The sequence below is a fragment of the Pezoporus wallicus genome, unplaced genomic scaffold (assembly GCF_028554395.1).
Source record: "Pezoporus wallicus isolate ANWC-B61680 ecotype Strahan unplaced genomic scaffold, APGP_CSIRO_Pwel_v1 contig_8436, whole genome shotgun sequence".
Taxonomy (NCBI): domain Eukaryota; kingdom Metazoa; phylum Chordata; class Aves; order Psittaciformes; family Psittacidae; genus Pezoporus; species Pezoporus wallicus.
In genome coordinates this window covers 85,735-108,682 of record NW_026635161.1, presented here as the reverse complement: position 1 = coordinate 108,682, position 22,948 = coordinate 85,735, and the positions used below count along the sequence as shown (strand labels likewise).

General features: G+C 50.9%; 1 protein-coding gene across 3 annotated transcripts in view; it reads right to left on the bottom strand.

The window, feature by feature from the left end:
- The window catches only part of ANKRD11 (ankyrin repeat domain containing 11), a 145,920-nt gene that overhangs the window by 43,351 nt on the left and 79,621 nt on the right, over positions 1 to 22,948 (bottom strand). The gene's annotated exons all lie outside the window — the stretch shown is intronic.

The window sequence follows — 22,948 nt, the reverse complement described above, 5'->3', positions numbered from 1 at the left end:
CAACAGAACATCTCCGAGAAGTGACCCACATCAATCACTACAGCAAAGGTCTCCTTGTACTTACGCTGGAACGGCATAAACAGGCACCATTTGAAAACTCTGTCCCCAGCTAATTGCCACCTGACAATACTACACATTGCACCCATTAACTTCTTATAATAGTGGCTGGGTTTCTGCAGAGCCACAATAGCAGGAAATCGTCCAGGAACAAAGTCATGCAGCGCTCCATCACAAGATGGGAATTCTGTGGGCGGGGAGAGAGAAAGAAAACAGGCGAGGAGAGGAGCCAAAGCCTCCTGCCTGCTCAGGGCCGGGGGGATGAGGCAGTGTGGAGCTGGGTCCGTGTCCCAAGCAGCACTGGAGAGCCCAGCATCACCTCACCTGCAGCAGCCAGGGCAGGACAGGGGTTTAAGGCTGGAGAACACCAACATGGTGCTTCCATCAGCCTTCTGTTTTAGAAGTTCCCTGGAAATCCCTTCATAACTTGCCTCGTTTATTCTTGAGAGGCTTTAGGGCCTTTTGGGTTGGTTTGTGTTGGTTTTTTCTTTAAAACACAGCGCTGCAGCAGCACTAATGCCCATATTAAACCACAGTGCTAAGACATCCCAGAGGTGACATTTTCAGCAGGAGACTGCGCTTTCCAAGGTGGCTTATCTTTTGTTCTAACTCCCTTGCCTCGGCAATGGGATGGTTACCGACGTTTAGGAATGAAAGCTTTGGGGTTTGAAGCCTCTTCCTGTCACCCTGCTCAACACAGGGATGGTGGTGCTGGCTTTTGGGATCCCCAACCCTTTGATTTTAGCTGCAAGAGCAGGAAAGGACATGAGCTGGCAAAGACCCAAGCAGGCTGATCAGCCCTCCTCATTACTGCAGCTGGGAAGCAAAAAGGAGGTGGTGGGGGGGGAGAGTACAGAAAATTCAGGATACCAACCCAGCACATCTACACAGAGCAAATGGGGAAAGGAAAGCTGTTAAGAGTGAGGGATGACCACAGAAATCCGCTCTTCATCACGTGAAGTACCTGCAGCAAGTGCCAAAGTTAAGCCCCACAAGGGCTGACTGAAAACAGCACCTTAGAAAGGCAGCATGTCCACTCTCAGCATGCTGGGGGCTGGAGCTGCACATCCAGGCAGGGGCTTACTGCCTATGAGATGTCACATTCTACAGCACCATGGCTCTCCTGGCACTGGAGATGCTCCACCATCCACAGATCCGGAGCCCAGGGTGTCCCCTCCATGCTGCACATTGTTGGGGTCCCAGGAGCTGCAGTTACTTCCCTCTAGAAGCAGCTTCAACCACTAACAGCCTCAAGAACCTCACTCTGTCAGCCGCCAAGAACCAATTTGTGAATCTTAAGGATTCTTCCCCCCTCGGTTTCATCTACTGGTGCTCATTAAGGTGCAGATGAAGGAGAGATGAGCCAGCGCCTGTGCCGGGGAGGAGGCAGGAGCACTGGGTCAGCAGGGAGGACATGGAGCCGGCCACCTGAACAGATTCACTTCAACATTCGCTGCAAATCTAAGGAGTGGAAATTCAGACGTGCCAGGCCACGGAGATTTATTTGCACTTGGCAAATTAGAAACAAGCAGCTTCACTTATGAACACAGGGACCAGCACGGCTGGTACCAGGACAAGCTCTGCTCCCGACCATGAACAGCCCCAAATGAAACCCATAGTTTCCAGTGCCTCTTGGCCTGCACGCTGCCAATTTATTCCCAATCAAACTGCCCATTCCCATGCCTTTGTGGCTGTTTGTAACCAGGGTAGGCACCTATTCACGTGGAGCTTTGAAAACCTGTTTAACTGAGAAAAGGCCAGACGGATGCCAGATTAATTCTGCAGCCCTTCTGTTCCTCTAGCTGACTCATTACACTTGGAAAGCTGGCTGCCTCGCCGTGTAAACAGAGCACTGGCCTGGTTAACAGCTTGGAGGGAGTAGTGCATTTGCACAACAATTACCAACAACTCGCAGCCTTCAGTTCATTTTTAAGCACGTTTAATAAGACTCAGAGGGGAGGCACAAATTCCCGGTTTGGAGGAGCTATTCCCCAGCTCAAAGCATTTAGAAGGGCTGCAGGATTACAATTTGCCTTCTATCCTTCGTAATGTTGGAGCCGATCAAGACACCCCCTTGCAGAACACCCTTCTCAAGCCCAGCTCCCCACCAGGAGACGATCATCACCCTTCCTATTTTGTAAACAATTAACTAAGCTCCTTGAACGAGATGATTACACGTCTGCCGCACAATGAGAAGTGGGAGACCGAGTGAGCTCAACGGAATATAATCCCCCGTACTTCTCCAGGAAAACAAAGGAGCCATTTACCTCTGGCCAGTGGCCAGCCCTGGCTGCGTGCGTTCCCTTCCCGGTCCATGCCAGCCCCTCGGCCGGCCCGGCAGCAGCCCCCCGCACCGGCACGGCACAGGTCCCACGCCTTTCCCCTGGGAAAGCAGCCATGAGGAGAGGGAAGTCTGCCCGGGGATGCGGCCAGCCTGGATGTGGCAGCTCCGGCCGGTTCGGGATGGCCGGCTCCAGACACGGCCGGTGGGAAGGCCGCGGTGGGTCCAGGCTCTGCACTTGCGCTCACATGGCTTTCCGTGGAGAAGTGGACACGACACCCAGCCCTGTGGGTATGGGGGCACCCATGCTCCCCCCCCGAGCACCCACAGCAGCCTCCAGGAGGGCGGAGAAACGGGACCAGCGGGAGCACAACCCGGAGAGGGGCTGGAGCCGTGCCTAGCGAAGCCGGATGGGAACGGCGACGGCTCTGCAGAGCCAGCCCCAGCCATGCACACCCACAGGATCCGATCCTGTCCCCTCGCTGGGGTGAGGAACTGGTTGGAAATGGGCTTTATTTCGCCCAGGGCATGCCAAGCCAGAGCCACACACTGAGACCAAACACTTCTGGGGAGGACCTCAAAAGGCAGCGGGCACAGAAGGGATGGGAAGGGAAAGGGGGGTCTCATCTGTTCCTCTGAGATGCAGGATGAGGAGGAGAGCACTGCTGGCTCCATGCTCAGCCTGTCTGGCCATCCAGACAGCTACGAGGCAGCAAGGGACCAGTAGCACCGTTAGCCTGGATCAGGCCCCCTGTGAAGCCGATGGGCAAACTGGGCACAGATGTAGATGGACAGAGCCCACCCTCAACCCAGCCAGCACCGAGGAGAGGAGACTTCATCACCGAAGCAAACAGACCCAGTGTACATTTAACCTCCCATCCCTACCCCTCCCTGCCTTCACCAGCACAAGCAGCAACATCCCCATCTGTGACAAGAGAAAATGCAAACACAGAGGTCCTCAAATGCTTTCAGCTGCACAGTGTTCCAAGGCACAGTGACAGCTCTCCCTGCGCTGCCTGTCCCATCCCATCCCTCCAACCCTGCCCTCCCGCAGGTCCCTGCACCGGCTCTGCTCAGCCTCTCGCATCCCGCTGTGAGCAGAGCAGCCAGGCTGCTGCCATCTCTATCTAAAGCCACAACAAATTAGCTCATGCCCAAGATCTGTGCATTGGAGCCTGCCCATACCCTGCCAGCTTGGAGTAAAAAAGATTGTGCAGACTTCTTTAAATGCCAGACAATAAGAAGAATGCTGGCCGGAGGCTGTAACCGTTACACAGAACTCCAGTGCAGGGATGGCAATTAGAGGCGCAGACGTTATTTGCACAAACCCAACACATTTGTTTGGTCTGAGAAGGTTGGAATACGAACAAGCCCCACCGAAACATGAAGATTTTAAAACCTTAGGCTCCTTTTGAGGACTCTGTCCCAGAAAAACAGGTGTCTTCAAATCTCTGAAAACTGCCTTAAAATAACAACTCACACAGATCACGTCCAAAATTGGACTCCACCGCACCCCCCACACACATACACTCTGCAAAGCATGGGGAAAAGGACAGAAGTCAAGGTCTTTCAACGTGCTGAGCTGTGCCCTTCTGCATCCCTGTCTGACACCTTCACTGAGATGGCTGTCACCCAGCGAAGACTGTGCCGTACAGCAGCACCAGCTGAGCCTGCCCTAAATTCACACTGTGTGTCCCTAACCGGTACATACGTCCAACAAAGCCACCACCACACCTCCAACCTGCACTGTCCATGTGCACCCTCTGCCTGGCGCTGGTTCGCTGACATGCTCCCAGCATCAAAGACCTGCTCCTCACCAGATTACCTGACAAAGCCCGCACAGCCCAAACTTGCTCACAAGCACTGGTGGGTCATGCACTTTGGGAAACCAGGAACAATTGTTCTTTGTGCTCCAGCTTGGCTCTGGAGGACTAAAGTCCATCTTTTGCCACCATGGGTACATAAGCCCAAGAGCAGCAGGAGGCCTGCAAGCCAGCAGTGCAAACACAGGTGTTTCATTCAGCAGCCTTACAATGGCTAATCACAAAGATTAGCTCTTAATGAGACAGTGCAGAATTAGCACGAGGTGCTAATTCCTACGGCCCTCACCCAAAACAAGGGGCACTGAGATCTCTGCATTTCCCCGCTCTGAACACAGCTGGCTGGAAAGCACACTTGCCTGTTGGCACATCTGGGGTTCACAGTGGCACATCTAGCACAGCTCTGTCATACCCTCACCTTCAGCTCAACATCCTTTATCCATTTTCTTTTTGGGGAACTTGGTATATTTCCGTTCCTGGCTTTTGACGCGGGATGTCGCTCCTTATCAATTCTTATAGATAGCACGTCTTTCTTCACCTCTTTGCATGGCTTCTCCTCCACCTGTTCTCACAGTCAGTACGTGGTACCCACAATAACTATCCTTTCTTCTGCCTTTCTCAAATACTTATTTTGCCTTAACCCACAGTGTTTCCTGACCTCCTGATGAGTCTGCAACTACTCATGTCTAGATGCACTTGCACATGGCTCGGGCAAGGCTTGCTTGCCTTCTCAGACACAAGCCAGCCAAGCAGACCATGTTACTAAAATTAAACTGAATTAAACAATATTACTGAATTAAAGCAGTTCTTACTATTTCCGTCATTTGTGAAACAGATGCCCTTTCCCAGTATTTCTTAGTGCACCCATGTCTTCAAGGGCCGCAGTCAAGATGATGCTAAAGACCTCGCCACGCACCAACTCCTCAACAGTTCCCCAGCAGTGACTCACTACATTAAACCAGCCCCAGCATCAGAAGACCCAGCAATGGTCTCAAATGGTGGTGACAACTCCATGTTTTAATATTACACTTTAACAAGATTATATTCTAGCCAACTACCCTCTGACTCAGAATACTCCAGCTGGTCCAAACTAAAGGCGAGCCCTGACAGCACCCTGCAGCCACGAACAAACCACTCTGCCTGTGTGGTTCCTCCGGGAGCAGTTTTTCCCACAAACCCTTCCCTCAATTACCTATACGCAGCTGCCTCTCGATATTGCCACATTTCTGGATGCTGCTGATCACCTGGGCTCTGGCCAAGGTTGCAAAACTGTTGTCTCAGTCATTCCTGCGAGCTGTGGTCTGGGAGTGGGATCAGCTGTGATGAAACCTTTGGAGCGGCCGGCGCGTTACAGGAAGGCTGGAGCAACGTACAGCCCTGCCCCACCACCATTAGTCAGACTGGAAGAGCTGATTACAACACTGTTTTCCACTCGGCATGAGAGTGGGATGGCTCCAGATCACCGGCTCAGACCAAAACCTGCCAGGGAGGGAGGACTCCGCACAGAAACCCATCAGGCTTCAACCAGGGAAGAGCTGTAACCACATCTGCCAGCACAATCATCTACCAGACTTCTTGTACATCAACCTCTTTACAACAGTGATGAACTCCACTCGGATATTGCCACAGCTGCTGCATATGGGAGGAAAATTACTTCCCTAATGAAGTACATCCTAAGGACTTAGAGCAGTACCGAGTGCACCTACAGAGTGATTTGCAACGCTAACTCTAAGCACCATGTATTGCACGTCGCACGCACTGAAGAGGAAAACATGCAGCCCCAAACAGGAACAAAGTGCAACCCTGATGAGCTGAGAGGTGCCAGGAGTGCAAAGCCTCTACCTGCAGCTCAACACGGATTAAGCCTGCCCATTCAACATGCCAAGAGCCTGTACCGAAGGTCCTGCCAGCAGGGAAAGATGGGGATTCCCTGGGGCTGCTTGATTCTGGGAACATTTAAACAACACAGCTCTGCACAATCCACTCCATTCCCAGGACAGTTTGCTGCTGCTCGCTGTGGTTTGCTCTGCACCTCAAGGGGTTCATGAGCATCAGCCAAGCCCCGAAATGAGCTGAGCCTGACTTTCAAGACAGAGAAACACGTTAGCAAAGACAATTCCTGACCATTGCTGCTCTTGATTTGATGCCAGCTGAATCACAGTGACCCAAAGGGCAGCAGATGAAGCAGCAGAGACTGACGGTGCACCAGCAGCGAGCTGCGTCACCTGCCCCACTGTGCCAATGGCAGCACGGGGACCTGGGCACGAGAGGCTGGCAGGGTCTGCTGGCACGTTCTGCTCTGTCCGAGGCTCCTCTGTGCTCCCCACCTGCCCATCTTCCATGTTCCCATCCCTGGCACAAGAAGCCTGTCCCAAGGGGAGGCTGTGGGGTGAACCCCATTCCTACAGAAAGCTCATGCCGGTTCCTGCAAGCCCCATCTGCTGCTTAGCTGCAGAAAGGGAAGGCTTGGGAAGCTAAAGGAGAGAAGAATGCATTTGTGTTTATTTTCAGCCATCTACATTAGCACAGGTGTCTCCATCAGGTCGCTAAATCACCAATAACTTTGTATCGTGCTTGCCTCTGAGAATCAAAGAATCAGAATGGTTTGGGTTTGAAGGAACCCTTAAAGCTCCTCCAGTCCCAACCCCTGCCATGGGCAGGGACCCCTTCCACTAGAGCAGCTTGCTCCAAGCCCCTGTGTCCAACCTGGCCTTGATGGGGCAGCCACAGCTTCTCTGGGCACCCTGTGCCAGCGCCTCAGCACCCTCACAGGGAAGAGCTTCTGCCTAAGAGCTCCTCTCAATCTCCCCTCGGGCAGGTTAAAGCCATTCCCCTTGGCCTGTCCCTACAGGCCCTTGTCCAAAGCCCCTCTCCAGGTTTTCTGCAGCCCCTTTAGGCACTGGAGTTGCTCTAAGGTGTCCCTGGGGAGCACCTGCAACCAGGCAAGGGCACAGCAGGCAGATTTTACCAGCAAAGTAAGACCTGTTACGGTGAGTTTGGGCTGCTTTAATTACACAAATACTAGGAATGCTACATATTCCTAGTGTCTGTCTCTGCATATACATATGTACATGCACACACATGCACAGACAAGCACACACACATATACAGTATACATACACACTGCGGTAAAACCCCGAACAAGACTTTTGCTCCAGTCCCATCTGATTTTCTGTGTTACATGCTTCATTAGATCAAAGTCTAAGACAAAGCCCAGCTTTTACCACAAAGAAACATACATGACTTGAGTAAGGCCTCAAACCCAAGAGGAGACAATGACCAAGCACATTAATTACAGGAGAAAGGAAGAAACCAAAACTGTTTTGTAAGAGGTGCCACGGCCACTGCAACAGGATCATTCAAGTTAAGGAGACCCTCAGCTTGGAGCTCTGCTGCGACCAGCCTCACACAGCAGAGGCTCAAGCCGTGGAAGATTTGAACACATCCTTTGGGATGTCTCTGTTTAAACTTGTGCTCAGTCCACAAAGTAACATCTTATCCCAGCTGCAAACACGACAGACCATGGTAATCTCAGCAAAACATTTCTCTTCCTCCCCGTTCTTGCACAATTCCTCCCAGGTTCCCTCTCTCCATCTCAGCATCCTCGTGCCCACCGCAAACACGCGAAGCTGCCTCCAAGCGTGGGAACCGCGGGAATAGTTTGGTGAATTGAGAAGCAGGGATTAGGCAACAGAACAGATCTCACACATCACCACTTTCCAGGCAGGGCCCCCGAAGGCATCAGGCTTTGGGGAAAAAGCAAACACAGAACTTCACTGCTTTACTCTTACTTGGGGTCTGCAAACCCAGGAGTCTTGTTCTGGCCGCCTGCCTCTTTTGCCTTTTCAACTGAGGCCAGTGGGTTTGAGCCTAATGTTTTATCCATATCCAAACATACACTGCAGCAAAACTGGTATTTGTTTGCCGTAATACTCACAGCTTTTAAGTGACAGCAAGAACTGAACAGGCATGGACATTAAAAAAGTACACGCACAGAACCAGAAAAACCCAGAACCTTTGAGTATCATTCCAGTAGAGAAGGGAAAACAGCAAGAACTTGGCTGCTCTGATTTTCCAGACTAACAAAATGACTTTAGTTATACACTTACAGAGCAGAAGTGCCATACTGGCTTCACAAACCTTCTATTAACATAGTGCTCACAGTTTATTCACCCACCAATACTGGAAACATGCAGCAAGGATGATACCCTGACCTCGTACTGGCAAGAACCTGCCTTGAGCACAGAGGTCCTCTCCATCTGACACTGCCCACACAGGCTTCTGTCAAGAAACTTCAGGCATGGGCTTTCTTCCCTGTGAGGGTGCTGAGGCGCTGGCACAGGGTGCCCAGAGAAGCTGTGGCTGCCCCATCCCTGGCAGTGTTCAAGGCCAGGTTGTTCACAGGGGCTTGGAGCAAGCTGCTCCAGTGGAAGGGGTCCCTGCCCATGGCAGGGGTTGGAGCTGGGTGAGCTTTAAGCTCTCTTCAACCCAAACCAGTCTGGGATTCTATGATTTGGAAAACCTAAAACTCCTAAACCCTCAAACACCCTGGAGGAGATTTGCACCCTGAGAACATCCACAGCACCTCAGCCTCTGCTCTGGAGGAGGATCCCTTCTCCAGTAACAGAGCCAGGGCTGTGGCAGACAGACCTCCAACCACTGGCATTTGTAGGCGTCACTGTCCACCACGAGATGAGGCAGCCAAACCCACCACTACCACCAAACCCCAGCACAGGGCAACGCATCAAAGCTGCAAACCCATTGTACTCCCAGCAACACACCGAACTCGTGTGCCATTTTCCCTCAAGTTATGGAAAACACTGATTCATTGCTCACATTAAACTGGGAAGTCTGCAAGCATGAAAGGAACTTGAGGAGGGGAGGAAGTCCAGGCCATGTGAAGCTCCGGTTCTGCCAGGGCAGCGCTCCGGCAGGGAAGCCTTTCTCACAAACACAGCATGGAGCAAGCACAGCACAAAGGCAGCATGGGGCAAGCACTGTGCTAGGAGTGGGACCTGGGTCTGCAGCACAGGCAGGGAGGGAAGAGGAGCACTGCGGAAGGTCTGTGGCGCACACTGCTGGGCTGCAGGGCAGCCACACACCCGGTGCTGCTCCTGGAGCTGGCTCCACGCGGTCGGAATGGCTGATGCTTCCTGCCAGACACCACCATTCCCCCTCCCCGTAACACTGTCACCACGCTCCTCCATGCTGCGGCTCCCCAAGCCCCACCACGCTGATAGGAACAGTGGATTTCCCAGATTCTTTCAGCCCGAGCTGGAAGCAGAGCTCCATCTGTAGCTGTGCATCTGCTGACGACAGGCCACTGCCGCGCTGCTATTTAACAAGCTGCATGACAGGGAAATAGAAGCTTGCTGTGGCTTCTGTGGAGCTGTGTGCACTGCAGCCAGCGTGGCAAAACAGCAAGCAGGAGTTTCTCTAAGACAACCTCATGCCCCTGCTGCTGCTGCCAGGCACGTGGGGAGAAGCACCCTGCCCATCACCTTCATCACTTCTGCTCATCTTGGTTCAGAAGCCGAATTCCCCATGCGGTTTTTCCGTTCCTGGTCCAGCAAGTGGTGCCGTGTCCTGGCAGGAGCTCACGCCTGGCCCAGCACACTGCCAAGGACCCTGGGTTTAAGCTCATAAGGACAAAGTGGCCGTGCCGTTCCAGGGGATGGAAGGACAGGTTTGAACACAATGCAACGCTGCTGCTGGTTTGTAAGGAATCAAATTAAGATTAATTTGTCACAAATCCATAGCTCTCCTCTCTCCTTTCTCCACCTCCATCTCTCAAATTGCAGCGCTTTTGAAGGTGATCTATTGTAGATAAAAGACATAGGAAGGCATTTACTGAAAAGAGTATGTTCTTGTATAAGGGAAAGCTATTGCTGAATGTGTCATCAGAGGAGGAATGATGGAAAGCTGTAGAAATGGGCCTGCTCTAACAGATTGTTTCCTTAAGGACATGGGCCCTCAACCTTCAGAAGCAGCTGAGAGCCTCTCCTGACTTCGATCCTGATGAAGTTAGACGTACATGAGGCCTCTTGTAAGACAATTTGGTACAAAGCTGCTGCTTATACACTTGCCTAAACAGAGCCAAGTTAAGCATATCTGGAGCAGACCTGACACGTGCCGCGTTGGGAACCATGAGGCTTTGCAGATGTCCCTGGCACTGTGGCTCACCGGGGAGCATAAGCATCTTCAGCAAGGCACTGATCAGACAAAACAGACGCGTGGCAAGTTGGGGTATAAAAAACTGTAAAGATTCCCTGCCGCCTCCTTGTCTTCCTTAAAAAAGAAAGGTCTGTCTCCCAGCTGCGTGCTGGATTCGCCTCCCCCAGCCTGAGGAACCCAATGTGACAACACGGAGCTGAGGAGCAACACTTGGAGAAGGGAGGAATCAAAATCAGTCTTATTGACCCCAAGGAAGAAGAACAGAAGCTGCAAGCAAAAGGCAGTGTCTGCCCCGAGATCAGCCCAAAGCCAGTCTGCAGACAGATCAAAATAACACATGAAGTGCCCTGCAGAGCCAAGCCTTGGAGCGTAAATCATGAGGATGTAGTGGGGAATGGTACAACCGGAGGAGTGCTATTTATACCTGGTCCCCCAGGCCTGCACCAGGCACACACGTGCTCTCATCAGGATCACAGCAGGCACAGAAGATGTTCTTGGTCCTTCCGGTAACGCTGCACCAAGCACCACATCAGCAAATGGCTCATCCAGACCTGAAAACTGTTCTTTCCGTGCCCCAGCAAAGAAAACCTCAGTAGCTGCAGGTCCCTCTGGAGGGTGAAGCCCTGCCACCTCCCCAGCGCTTCCTGCAGCCACACAGCCCTACCACGACACTCCTAACAAAACCAGTCCTCAGCATAAGAAGCACATGGAGCTGTTGGAGCAAGTCCAGAGGAGGCCACAAGGATGCTCAGGGGCTGGAGCACCTCCTGTATGGAGAAAGGCTGAGAACATTGGGGCTGTTCAGCCTGGAGAAGAGAAGGCTGCGTGGAGACCTCAGAGCAGCTGAAGGGGCTACAAGGATGCTGGAGAGGGACTCTTCATCAGGGACTCCAGTGACAGGACAAGGGGGAACGGGTTCAAACTGAAACAGGAGAAGTTAAGGTTGGATATAAGGAAGAAGCTCTTCCCTGTGAGGGTGCTGAGGCGCTGGCACAGGGTGGCTGGTGCCAGGGTGGCTGCCCCATCCCTGGCAGTGTTCGAGGCCAGGTTGGACACAGGGGCTTGGAGCAAGCTGCTCTAGTGCAAGGGTCCCTGCCTGTGGCAGGGGATGGAGCTGGGTGATGTTAAGGCCCCTTCCAACCCAAACCATTCCATGATTCTGTGATCTGAATCCACCAGCTCCTCAGCTGCCGGAGTGGCAGCACCGTCAGCTCCACACCCTGCAGGAGCAACACTGGAATTTCAGGGCTTCTTTTGCCTGTTTACCTTCTGCTGTGCATGGGAAAGAGGTGTTAGACCCTGCAGAGCTCCACGCCTGCTTTGGAGAGAGCATTTCTGATGCCTGGGTCCATCCCAGCTCTCCTCGGAGCTCTGTTTACTCAGGAGAGAAGCGCACTGCCCCTGCTGTGCAAACAGGAGCTGCCGGCACCACACAGTATCGTGGCAACGTGGCTGAAGCCAGCCCTGCAAACTCACAACGTGGGCAAATTAATTTCATTACCCGCTCTTGCACATCGTGAGGAGGGAAAACAAATAACCTGCCTCAAAGTACATCCTGGTAATCATTAACACGGGTTAAGTTAACCTCAGGGGAGAGGGAGGGAGGCTGGCCAGTGCCTGGCACTTCCCTGTTCACCAGAGCACAGCAGCACTTCTCTAACATAAAGCCCAGCCTTATGCTGCATTTTATTCCCTGCTTAGCCCAAAGATTCTGCATTTTCTTCGCTGAACCTAGCCATTCTGCCAAATGTTTACCAAGTAAAACTGACCATTCAAATACTTCACCGGCAACGCTCTTCGCCTCCATTCGTTCATGCTTTGATGTCTCTGTTCCCCCCTGAGCTGCTCCGGAGGCACCCACCCCTGCAGTGGAGCTGCCAGGATTGTGCACGAAACCTTCTTTGGGGATGACTAAAGCCCAGGTATGCATAGAGCACTGTGGTTGCTATTTTACTTGAGATTAAAAACATCCTTCAGTTTAGCAGCGATGCTGGGCTGCACCAGTAATCCCTGTCCCTTGCACGCACACAGGAGAGCAAAAACTGAGATTTAAAACCCTGCAGCACGCAGTGATTTAATCCAGTGCCGTATGCCTGGATTACATATCCCCTTCCCCAGAGCGAGAGGCACAAAATCTGCATTGTAGCAAAATATGTGTTTATGGAGCTGGAATTTTGACTTCTGGAATTCATTCAATTACCTGAATTCTTGGAAATCCTGGTAGCTCCCATGTCACTCATGGCTACAGATGAGAATGAACCCATGGTTCTCCAACAGAAAGTGCTGAACCACGAGCAGATCCTTTGCCAGGAGTTGAGATCCCTCCCTTCCTGCTCCAGCTGCCTCTTCATTTGGAGGCATTTGCAAAACACCTCCCAAGATGCCCAGTTTCTGGGGATTTAGCTTCATTATGGAAAACTGAGGGCATCTCAGCTTGGAGGAGAGCGCAGTAGACCACTACAAACTACAGCAGGGCTATGGCAGAGCTCCATCAAACCTTAAAGCATTATTAGTAAGCCATTAACAGGCACTGTCAAGACAGATAGCCTTTAAGACTGCTTTACAAGGCAGTTGTCAGGGATTTCTGGATGCAGCAGTTTAATTTTCACTTTAAAAAGACCACTGCATGAGCATTGTTTGATACGGAACCCCACAGCAATAAGCAGAGATGTTTCTAAACACGTTTCTAATGCAGCCCCGTTTTAAAACACAGACTGGCATCAGCACAAAGAGCCTGCACACATCCACTGGGGTCTGGAGCTAGTCAGAGCCCAGTTTGGACATGGCTCCTATACAAACCTGCTCCTATGGGAACACTCAGCTCACCATGACACGGCCTTGGGATGGAGCAGCCCGACCCCAAATGTGCAGATACACAGAGTCCAAAGCGCAAGACAGGCTCTTCAGTCCTGATCCCAAAGTCCATGTCAGCCCATATGCTCCGATCCTCCCTTCCCCGGCTTTATTTTTGGAAGGCAAGAGCGGTCTGCATATCTGCAATACTTGAAATGAACTCCCCAGCGGTTCCAAGGCTTTCTACTTGCTCTGTTTTCGAGAATATCAATATAAATAGATCTGCACAGAAATTCTTTCATGTTCTTCTAATGGCTAACAGGCTTGGCGCAGTGCTCCACAAGTCAGATTACCCCAAAGAGCTCAGGAGCACAGTGACCTTCAGTCACTGTGCTGGTCTTCCCTCTCCCCAGTCTTCCTTCTCCCCCCCCACCCCATCAAAGACCCTAAAGGAGGGAGGTGAAGCAGTGGCTCAACATGAGACCTAGACGCTCCATTCCTATCACATCACCGTATCTCACTGCCCGCCTGTGTAAACAGAGGTCTCCACTGACCACATCCAAAGGTATTTTCATGTTCCTCTCTATTTCCAAGCTGTTTCTGCAGTATGACCTTTACACTGTCACAACCTATTTTCACTAAGTTATGGAAAAGTGTAAGGATTTGAATGCAAATCACCCATTCCTTCAGCACTCGCTTTCTGGGTCTGTGGCTTAATTTCGCCAGCAGTACAGTTTTCCATAGCATAAGTCAATGTGGAATCAAGGATTATCTACAACACCATTTCACTTCCATTTTAAAGCTATACTAAACATCTTAAAGAGCACAGAGCCCTCATGCCATGAAGAGGGCAATTTTCAGACTTTCTTATGTCAGAAAACACCTATTTCTAGTTCTGATGGGCCATAATATATTGCCTGTGTTTGTGCAGGGAGTGCTGCCAGTCTGGAGAGGGAAGCAGGCTCTCTGACCTCCCAGCCGAGTTGCCACAGCCACGCTGGATGGATGGGAGCCCTTCACCCCGCCAGTTTTCTCTCCCATCCTTCTTCTCTTGCACCTTTAACATGTGATCAAGTCTTAGGCTGAGTTTTGTCCTCATTTTAGTGCAACCTAAAGCTGCTGCCATCAGCCTGAGGGTGTGAGTTACAACCAAGCCTGCATATGAAGCAATGTACTTAAAACTCAAGGGAAAATGTTAATGCCTTGGTACTGCATGGGTACAATCTATCCCTGCCCCATCCCACCGAACCACTGCGCTGCAGTGGCTGTTCCCTGAGGTAGGTGTGCGTAGACCAAGAGCAGCCTGAGGAGAAGGACCCGGGGTGCTGGTTGATGAAGAAGCGCACCATGACCTGGCAATGTGTGCTTGAAGCCACAAAGAATCCATGTCCTGGGCTGCATCAAATCTCCTTACACTGCACCAGCCTCCTCCAGCCTCCTGTCCCCTGTTCCCAGAGTCCCTGCCCAGGGATTAAATTCCTACAGGAATGCTGCAAGTTTTTGACATGCTTTTCAGCCTTTCTAATCACTTGTAGTGGGCTGCAATGAAGGGCTAACATCCAGGAAGCCACGGCTAAGATCCAGCAGCAGATCCCTAAACTACATCCAGTATTAACACCGGATCAGCAGGCACCTGGGTGACCGAAATCACCACTGTTGGTCTCTGCAGTTATGGCCTGGCTTGCTGAGAGCTGCCTCTGTCAGGACCACTGCCTGAAGCTCAGTGTGGTGGGACTCGAGGGCAAGGTCTCCAACACACTGCCCGGCTAATGTGTTACTTGACAGAGGTCAAACCAGCCTTCAGAGAGAACAGCACGAATGACAGGACTCCTTAAGACCACACAGCAACTACAACTGGCTTAAATGCCACTCGCTAACGAACCCATCCAGTGGTATTCCTGTACCCGGCACATGGGATCACACGGTCTGGCTATTCCAGGACTGCATCACTTGGTGGCCGCCTCCACCTCCCAGGCCTGATTCATTTCAGTCTCTATAAACCCTTTCACCTTAGAGCCTCATGACTGAGATTGAGAGAGATTAAAGACAGCTTTTGCCACACAAATCATGCTTGTTAGCTTAGGTACCAACCAAAGAGTGCAAGGACCAACCGTGTTTCCAGACGCAAGCCACGGTACATCTCAGCCACCCTGGTACATCCTGCATCCCTGGCCTTCTCCATCTGATGCTTGGGCATCACTGGGTCATTCCCACAACTCCATGCTCTTCTGGGACCAGAGATTCGTTAATGCCAGCACAGCTGATGGGAACACTGGCAGGTCCCACAGCACCAGGACATCATGCCTATGCCATGTCCCCAGTGCATCCCATGGTATTAGGATACATGGGATATTCTAGCACCAGAGTTACAGCAAAACATGGCTAAAATGAACATCAATGAATTAATCTGGAATACTCCCCAGGATTGCAATTTAACCTTTGGATGAACAAACCAATCTGCCTGGCTAGAGCCGTGTGGAAGATGCTCCCCATTAGCCTTTTTTTCACCTATTTCTGCCAGGATTTATCCAAGTCTCTGTTCCCCATTTTGTGATAGATTAATTCACTCCAGCATTAAATCGAAAGGTGTTATGAGAGGAAAATATGGAGAGCCATACACTGCTTTCAGAAAAGATACATCCCAGCACATCAGAGGTTTGTTCCAGGCTTTCAACGATAACTCTTTGCAAAGGTTGCTATAAATTCTGGAATTTTATGTTTACTTCATGCACAGCCTCTGCCCAAGGCTCCTCTGGTACAAGCTGCTCAAACTCCTCTTAACATGCCACGTTGTCCTGCTACAGCAATGCAGAAACACCAGCACAGACACTCTCAAGACCCACTCAGTGAATGTTGAAGGATCCTGACCTTCCTGCTTATCCCTGAGCTGCCTCAGTTTGGACTTTAGGATGATTCCCTGTCCTCAAACATCGCTGCCAAACAGCTGCAGATCCTCTTCCAGACTCGCTCTGTTGGTTATAAAGTTTATGTTGCAGCATGCTTGGATTTGTGTAGGACAGTAGATACACTGTCCCTGGAGACATTCAAGGCCGGGCTCAATGTGGTTCTGAGCAACGTGATCTAGTTCAAGATGTCCTTGCTCATTGCAGATGACCCTTGAAGGTCTCTTCCAACCCAAACTATTCTCTGATTCCATTATTCTTACATTTTACATAACAAAACTCGATGATCAGAAGTGCATTTAGAAGCCATTTTAATCTACAGGCTGGGACAAAATAGCGCCGCTACTCCTCCTTTAAACAAAACATCTGGTAGCTGCTAAGGGGGTTGCAATGGTCAGTAACAAGTGCCAACTTGCATGGACTAAAAGAACATATGAAAGGTTCACAAAAATCACTTGCTTAAGGTTAATGCTCACCTGCAGCTCTTTGGAAGATGAACAATACTGCACATAAAGCCACCAGCACCGCGCAGTGCCAGCGCTCAGATGGGCTTTTTGCTCAGCAGTTCCACAAAGATAACAGAATCATAGAATGGTCTGGGCTGGGAAGGACCTTAAGAACATGTAGTTCCAACCCTCTGCCACAGGCAGGATGGAGGAAGCAAGGACCAAGTGTTATCTGTAGTGAGTTTTACCTTGAAAAGGACAGGCAGAAATACCCGTGCACATCACATAGAGCTCATCTCCATCTACCACGATTTCTCCAGATGATCCACTCTTGCTAAGATGTGAATTCAGAGGTTTTTTTTCTTGCTTTCTAAAAACTGACTCAGGACAGTGCTTGTTTTAGCACTGAAACCTGCAGGTCAGTCCAGAAGGAACAACTCAGCTCTCCATAGGAGCAGACACCCAAACTGCATTGATTAGGACGGGGCTTTGCATGCTAATTTCCATTAGAACTGTTCCACCCCCATTGTATCAGACCAGTGAATGGTGGCATTGTCTCAGGGCAGAGCATTCTTCATACGGAGCCCCTGCACATGGGAGCCCTGGTGCTATGTAATAACAAAAACAAAATCTCAGCAGAAGTCCATTAGCATCCAAAGGGCAGGAGCCTGAATGCATCAGAAGGATTCTTTGAAAAGTAAGAGTGAAACGAATGTAATAAAGCGTTACTATTAAGTGATATTCATTGTCCAAATTAAACCATCAGAAGCAGAGACCTTGACTCCCCAGATGTATTTAGCACAGCACATGCTGCAGAGCCAGGGAGCAAGGCTATTAAGAATTCTAAGCCCTGGACTTGCCCCAAGTATGGATTACTTGATTTCTTCGTGAGCACTTGATCACATGGAACTATATTTGGACTCCCAGAATAAAACCTCTGATCTTCAGGAGGGTGTACATTGCTGCGCACCCCACATACATGCAAATCCCCACTCACACCCACCCCATGGAAGATGCACACCAGGATCCACGGGAGCTGCTTGATGCCCAGCACAGGAGCAGGTTTAAGACAGAGGAGAGCACAGCACTCTTTAAAGCAGCTAGAGCTGAAAGCAAGAGGTAGAAGGTTTTTCTGGACATGGGGCCACATACACTTCTTTCTGCAGATGCAGGAACAGCAGCACTGGGAAGGGTGGACCCCTCCGGTAAGAAACGCCTGTGTTCCTCCAGAGCAGGGCAGAAGCCGGATTGCTTTAGGATGCAAAACACACAGTGCCATTCCTGAGCTACGAGTTGGTCTGCTGGTTTGTTATTTACAATTCCTAAACCTCTTACACACTAAGATAAACCTTCAGCTATTTGCTGCTGCTGTAGCTCTTCCATGGCCACTGCAGACCAACAGCCTCCAGATGTGTCCATATAGCAGCCAAGACGAGCGAGGAGTGACCCTGGGAGCTATGCTCATAGCTCTGCCGCAGCCAGCTGCCCTCTCTGCGATCCCAAACCAGAGGGACAGGACAGAGCTTCCTATGCCCAGGCTCCTCACTCCCCAGTCCAGCCCACAAAACTCACCCCCAGGTTCCTAAACCTACTCCGCTCCGTATCTACCACCCAGCGGCCAGCTCCCTTTCCCAGAGGATTCGGTGGTTAATTCCCACACCACATGTACCTGGGGCTCTTCCCCATCCACCTTGCTGCTTCAACCCTCTTTTTACCCCTTAGCTCATCACTGAGCCCAGGAGTGCTGCAGTGACAAAGCACAACGCACTCCCATGTACCTGCACAAACACCACCACGAGGAGCAGCAGGCAGGTCAGCAACTCACACTGTAGTAACAGGTCTTAATGCACCATCTAGAAGATAAAACAAGCTCTTTTCTAATTTTACTAAGCCTTTAAGCTCTGGCCTTCAGAGTCAGCCATGGCTGGCAGCCAGCGTCGGCAGCACCCGTCCACAGGCATGCAGCTCAAAGAGCAGCTTGGGTGCAAGGCACGCACGCTGTGCTGCTCGTCCTGCAAGCTGAAAGGCTTCTCAAGCACTCTGGTAGCAGGGGCTCATTGTACCAGGAAACAAGAACAGGAAAGTAACAACTCCAAGTGAGTAACTCACTGAGAGCAAACACCACAGCCCAACCAAGCCCACAAACTTGACTTATAGCTTAGAGCATTTTGTCCCCTGGAGAGTATGAGATGGGCTCCAGCTCCTGCAGCCCAAGCCAAGCTTCAGTCTAGAAGGTGTCCTCCTGCGCTGTACTACCCACACACTGCCATTCCTACATCACAACAAAGTAAAGGGCTCACCTCTACGTTTCCCAGTGGTGGCTCACAAGCTCATGCAGGCTGATTAACACCAGCAGCTCCTCAGGAAGCTACTTGCTCTGCGAGAAGCTGAGGTGTGCAGGAGGAGCCAGACGCACTCAAACAGAGCTGTGCTTCGAGAGAGAGGGCAAAGCACAAGCATCGCGTTTAAAAGGCGTCAGATAATGGCCAATCATAGGACAGTTTGGGTTAGAAGGGACCTTCAGAGCTTATCTATCTAGTCCAACCCCCTGCAATCACAGCAGGGACATCTTCAACTAGATCAAGTTGCCCAGAACACATCCAGCCTGGCCTTCCTCTCGTGGCTTCTGTGCACGTTAACCCTGGCCCTGAGACAGCACAACAGTCACTCAAACACCACTTTCAGATTTTGAATGTCCTTCCTGCAAAAGAAGAGCCTGGCCAAAAAAATAAACAACATCCACTTGAAACGAACCCACGGAAATTAGAAGGTTGGGAAGGAGTGAACGTGTGATAGGAGCAGTGTGATTTACTAGCCAAGGCCTCCTGGAAATACGTCTGCATTAGAAAATTGCTTCATCACCGCAGTGCTTCCTGCACCACGCTCCAGCACTGAGCATTTCACTCAGTTTCTTTTCTGTGTCGCTTCAGGGACCCTACATGTGGACATCTCAACACAAAGCCGCTGCGGTGCGCGACACACAGCATCTGCATATCAATGTCCCCCCCCCCCCGGCCCCTTCAACTCCACAGAGAAAGGCCCTAATCTGGGTTTTGTTCCCGGCCCCATGGCGAGGGAGCCGGGTTACACAACCCCTATTCACCCTCCCCAGCCCTGGGAACATCTTTGTAGCCCCGGACAGGAAAGCTGGGGGAGGAAGAGGAACAGGGACAGGGCTGGAGACACTTCGGGAGGCAGGCTCGGTGGAAGGATGATGTGCTACATCAACCTCTGAGCTCTGCTCCAAGGGGATCACTATGGACCCTGCTTGTGGAGATCCAGCCAGGGAGACCTGCAAACATGCATCCCCACCCAACTCATACAAACAAGCTACTTCTTGAGGGAAAAGAACCAGACATCGGAAGAGGTGCACTGAAGCCACGGGGACATTCAGCAATGCTGGGCTGTGCATGGACCAGGGCATGGGAACGGGGGGACACCCTCTGGGGAAGGTCGCAGCACTGCCCTGGACATGCACATGTGAGCATCACAGAGCGGGTGAGTGGGCGCCAGGCTGGGCCAGAGTAAGGGGGTGCAGCAAGCCCAGTTCACCCTGTAAATGGACAAAGGCATCCTGGATGATGCAAGTGCCTTTGTACACCCCTGAACCAAGAGTTTCTCCCACAGCCAACACAGCTTTTATGTTAAAATCAGCCACCCAGCGATGTGCTTCCCGCAGCAGTGCTGACACACCTGTCCCATCAGCCAAACATCCTCATTTCACTGGGGAACAGGAGCTCTAAATGAGGTTTTACTTCTGCACACTAACACCTCCCTTCCCACTGACCAAGTCCAACCTTTGCCTGCACCCAGAGAGAGTCCCTGGTACAGAGACTGGGGAAGGGAATGAGCAAATCCATCTTTCCAGGCCTGGTCCTTGCAGAACCACACAGTGCACTGCTATTCACACACAGCTGATAGCTCTGAGAGGCCACTTTTTGCACAGCATATAGAACAGAAATATCAGGTAGCTACGTTAGGTGAAGGTTTGCACTGTTTTAGGGTGTGATGACAGCCAAACTGAGCTGAGCCCTAGCCAGTATCCTTTAAAAAAGGAGAAATGAGGAAAAAAATTATCAGTGGGAGAACAGTGAGCTCCCAGGAAGAAAATGTGTGTTACCATCTAAGGGACTTGTGCTGTGCACTACATGGGAAGAAAAACACATCCTCATCTTTTCACAGTTTAAAAGGTAGGGTTTTGGTTTAATTATTGCTTTTAAAGGACACCGAAGTCCTGGAAAGAAGATATTTCATACACATTTCATGCACTGACTAAAACCGAAAAGGAGTTTTCACTTATAATGCTCTTAAAATGTAATCTGTAGCCTGCTCATAGTGCAGGCTGTAGGCAACTTGATTGTATTTCATGGCCTCTCCGCCATGAATAAAAGCTATTCTGGAGCTGCACCGAACACAGGAGCCCTGCAGGTAAGAGGATCCCAGCCCTGCCCGTGAGGGCAACCTGATGCTGTTCTCTAAGGGAAATTACTTTCATTTCTATTAAAGAGCACAGACACCCACCAGAGACTGGGTCACCTCCAGAGGCAACAGGCAGAGGAAACCCTGACACTGCACAAGCTCATGCAAGTGAAGAACCAGGATACTTTAAATGCTTTCCTGGTGAAAAAGCCCAGCCTGGTTTGGCTTGAAGGGACCTCAAAGCTCCTCCAGCTCCAACCCCTGCCACAGGCAGGGACCCCTTCCACTAGAGCAGCTTGCTCAAAGCCCCTGTGTCCAACCTGGCCTTGAGCACTGCCAGGGATGGGGCTGCCACAGCTTCTCTGGGCACCCTGTGCCAGCGCCTCAGCACCCTCACAGGGAAGAGCTTCTGCCTAAGAGCTCATCTCAGTCTCCCCTCTGGCAGGTTCAAGCCATTCTCCTTGGCCTGTCCCTACAGGCCCTTGTCCAAAGCCCCTCTCCAGGTTTCTTGTAGCCCCTTTAGGCACTGGAAGGCTGAAGAACATTCCCAGGCTTAAACATACCAAATAAAGCCTCTGTTCCTGTAAACCCTGATGCCTGATTATCAGTCAAGGCCAGCGTATTTAGCCTAAAATTGGGTAATATTGTCTTGTGGTTGTTAATAGCCGAAGCCGACAATGCCCCGCTCTGAGCAGCCGAGCAGTTCTCAGCCTTTCATCAGGACAGCGTAGGCGTTGAATTCTGAAGCTAATCACCTTAGCAACGGCTCTAAACATATGTGCAGTGACATCAGCTGATTCCTGAAAGCTGTAAATAGAGGATAATAGCACGAAAAAATTCTGGGTGGGAGCCAAGACCTAAAAACCATACTATTAAAACACTGCCTGTAATTCAATGTATGCAAACTTGTTTGCGTCCCTGCTCCCCAAAACCTGTGTAATTACACACCTACCAGCACAACTGGTGATTGTTCCACTGCAGGCTTCTCTCAGATTCAGAGATTTCCCAGAAACCAGGGTTTAACAGAAATCCTGCTTCAAATCTAATTTGAAAAAGCCTGGAGGAAAAAAAACCTAACACCCTGGCAGAGAACCCACACACAGTGTGAGGGAAGGCTCAAGGACACCTGCTCCAACCCAACGGGTAACGTCGACTTAGGAGAGTTATCTGTAAATAAGAAAATAAACAGTGTGCTGATGGGCTTTATCACTGACTCATGCAGAAACTGGGAACAGGAACAGGGGCAAACTCTGCTCCAAGGTCGTGCTGCCCAGCCTGTGCCCTTGCTGAAGAAGAGTTACAGCAGGGAGAGACCATGCTGGTGAGCAGGCAGAGTGAAAGGGGCATATTCTGAGTTGCCTCATGTTGGTACCTCATTAAGATCTTAAACTGTCTGTTTAGGGAGTCCCTCAATCAGCCATCAGTGTAAGACACGAGAACAATACACTTTTTGTTTTCCTCCACTGGTTGTGACCCATATTCCTGAAGTCTGTTGTGCAGGATGTGACCTGGCCGGCTAAAGAAACCTTTGCAGTGCCCTCCACGTCAAGCTGGCGTGCTGGGAGGCAGAGAAGGAAAGTGGAGAAATGGGCTTAATAGGATTTTCAAATGTCCAAAAATATCTTTAGCAGGCCCATTTACACAGAGCCTCAGCACTCGCTGAACTTGAAAGCAGAATTTGCTGTGTAAAGAACACAGCTTGCATGTTAAGCGGGCCCGAGGAACACTGCTCCCTCCTGCAGCACAAAGACACCGGCTGCTTTGCCCTCTCCTCTGGATAAACGAATGGAAGAGAAAGGCCGAGTGCCACCTTCATCAGGGCAAGGAAGGTGCCAGGGGGGTTATAACGCTGGTGAGGTCCCTTGGGTGCAGCAGTGGCACGCTCGCCTGCAAAGGGACCAGCAACTCAAGTTCATTCTATTTGTGAAGTGCTCTGCATTATAAATAAAATAATACTAAGGCTAGGGAAAGAAAATGCAGACTTGAGAGCAGCCTCTTGAAGAAGGATGCAGCATGGAACCAGAAGCAAGAAATTCCCCCTCCTCTCTCCTGTGT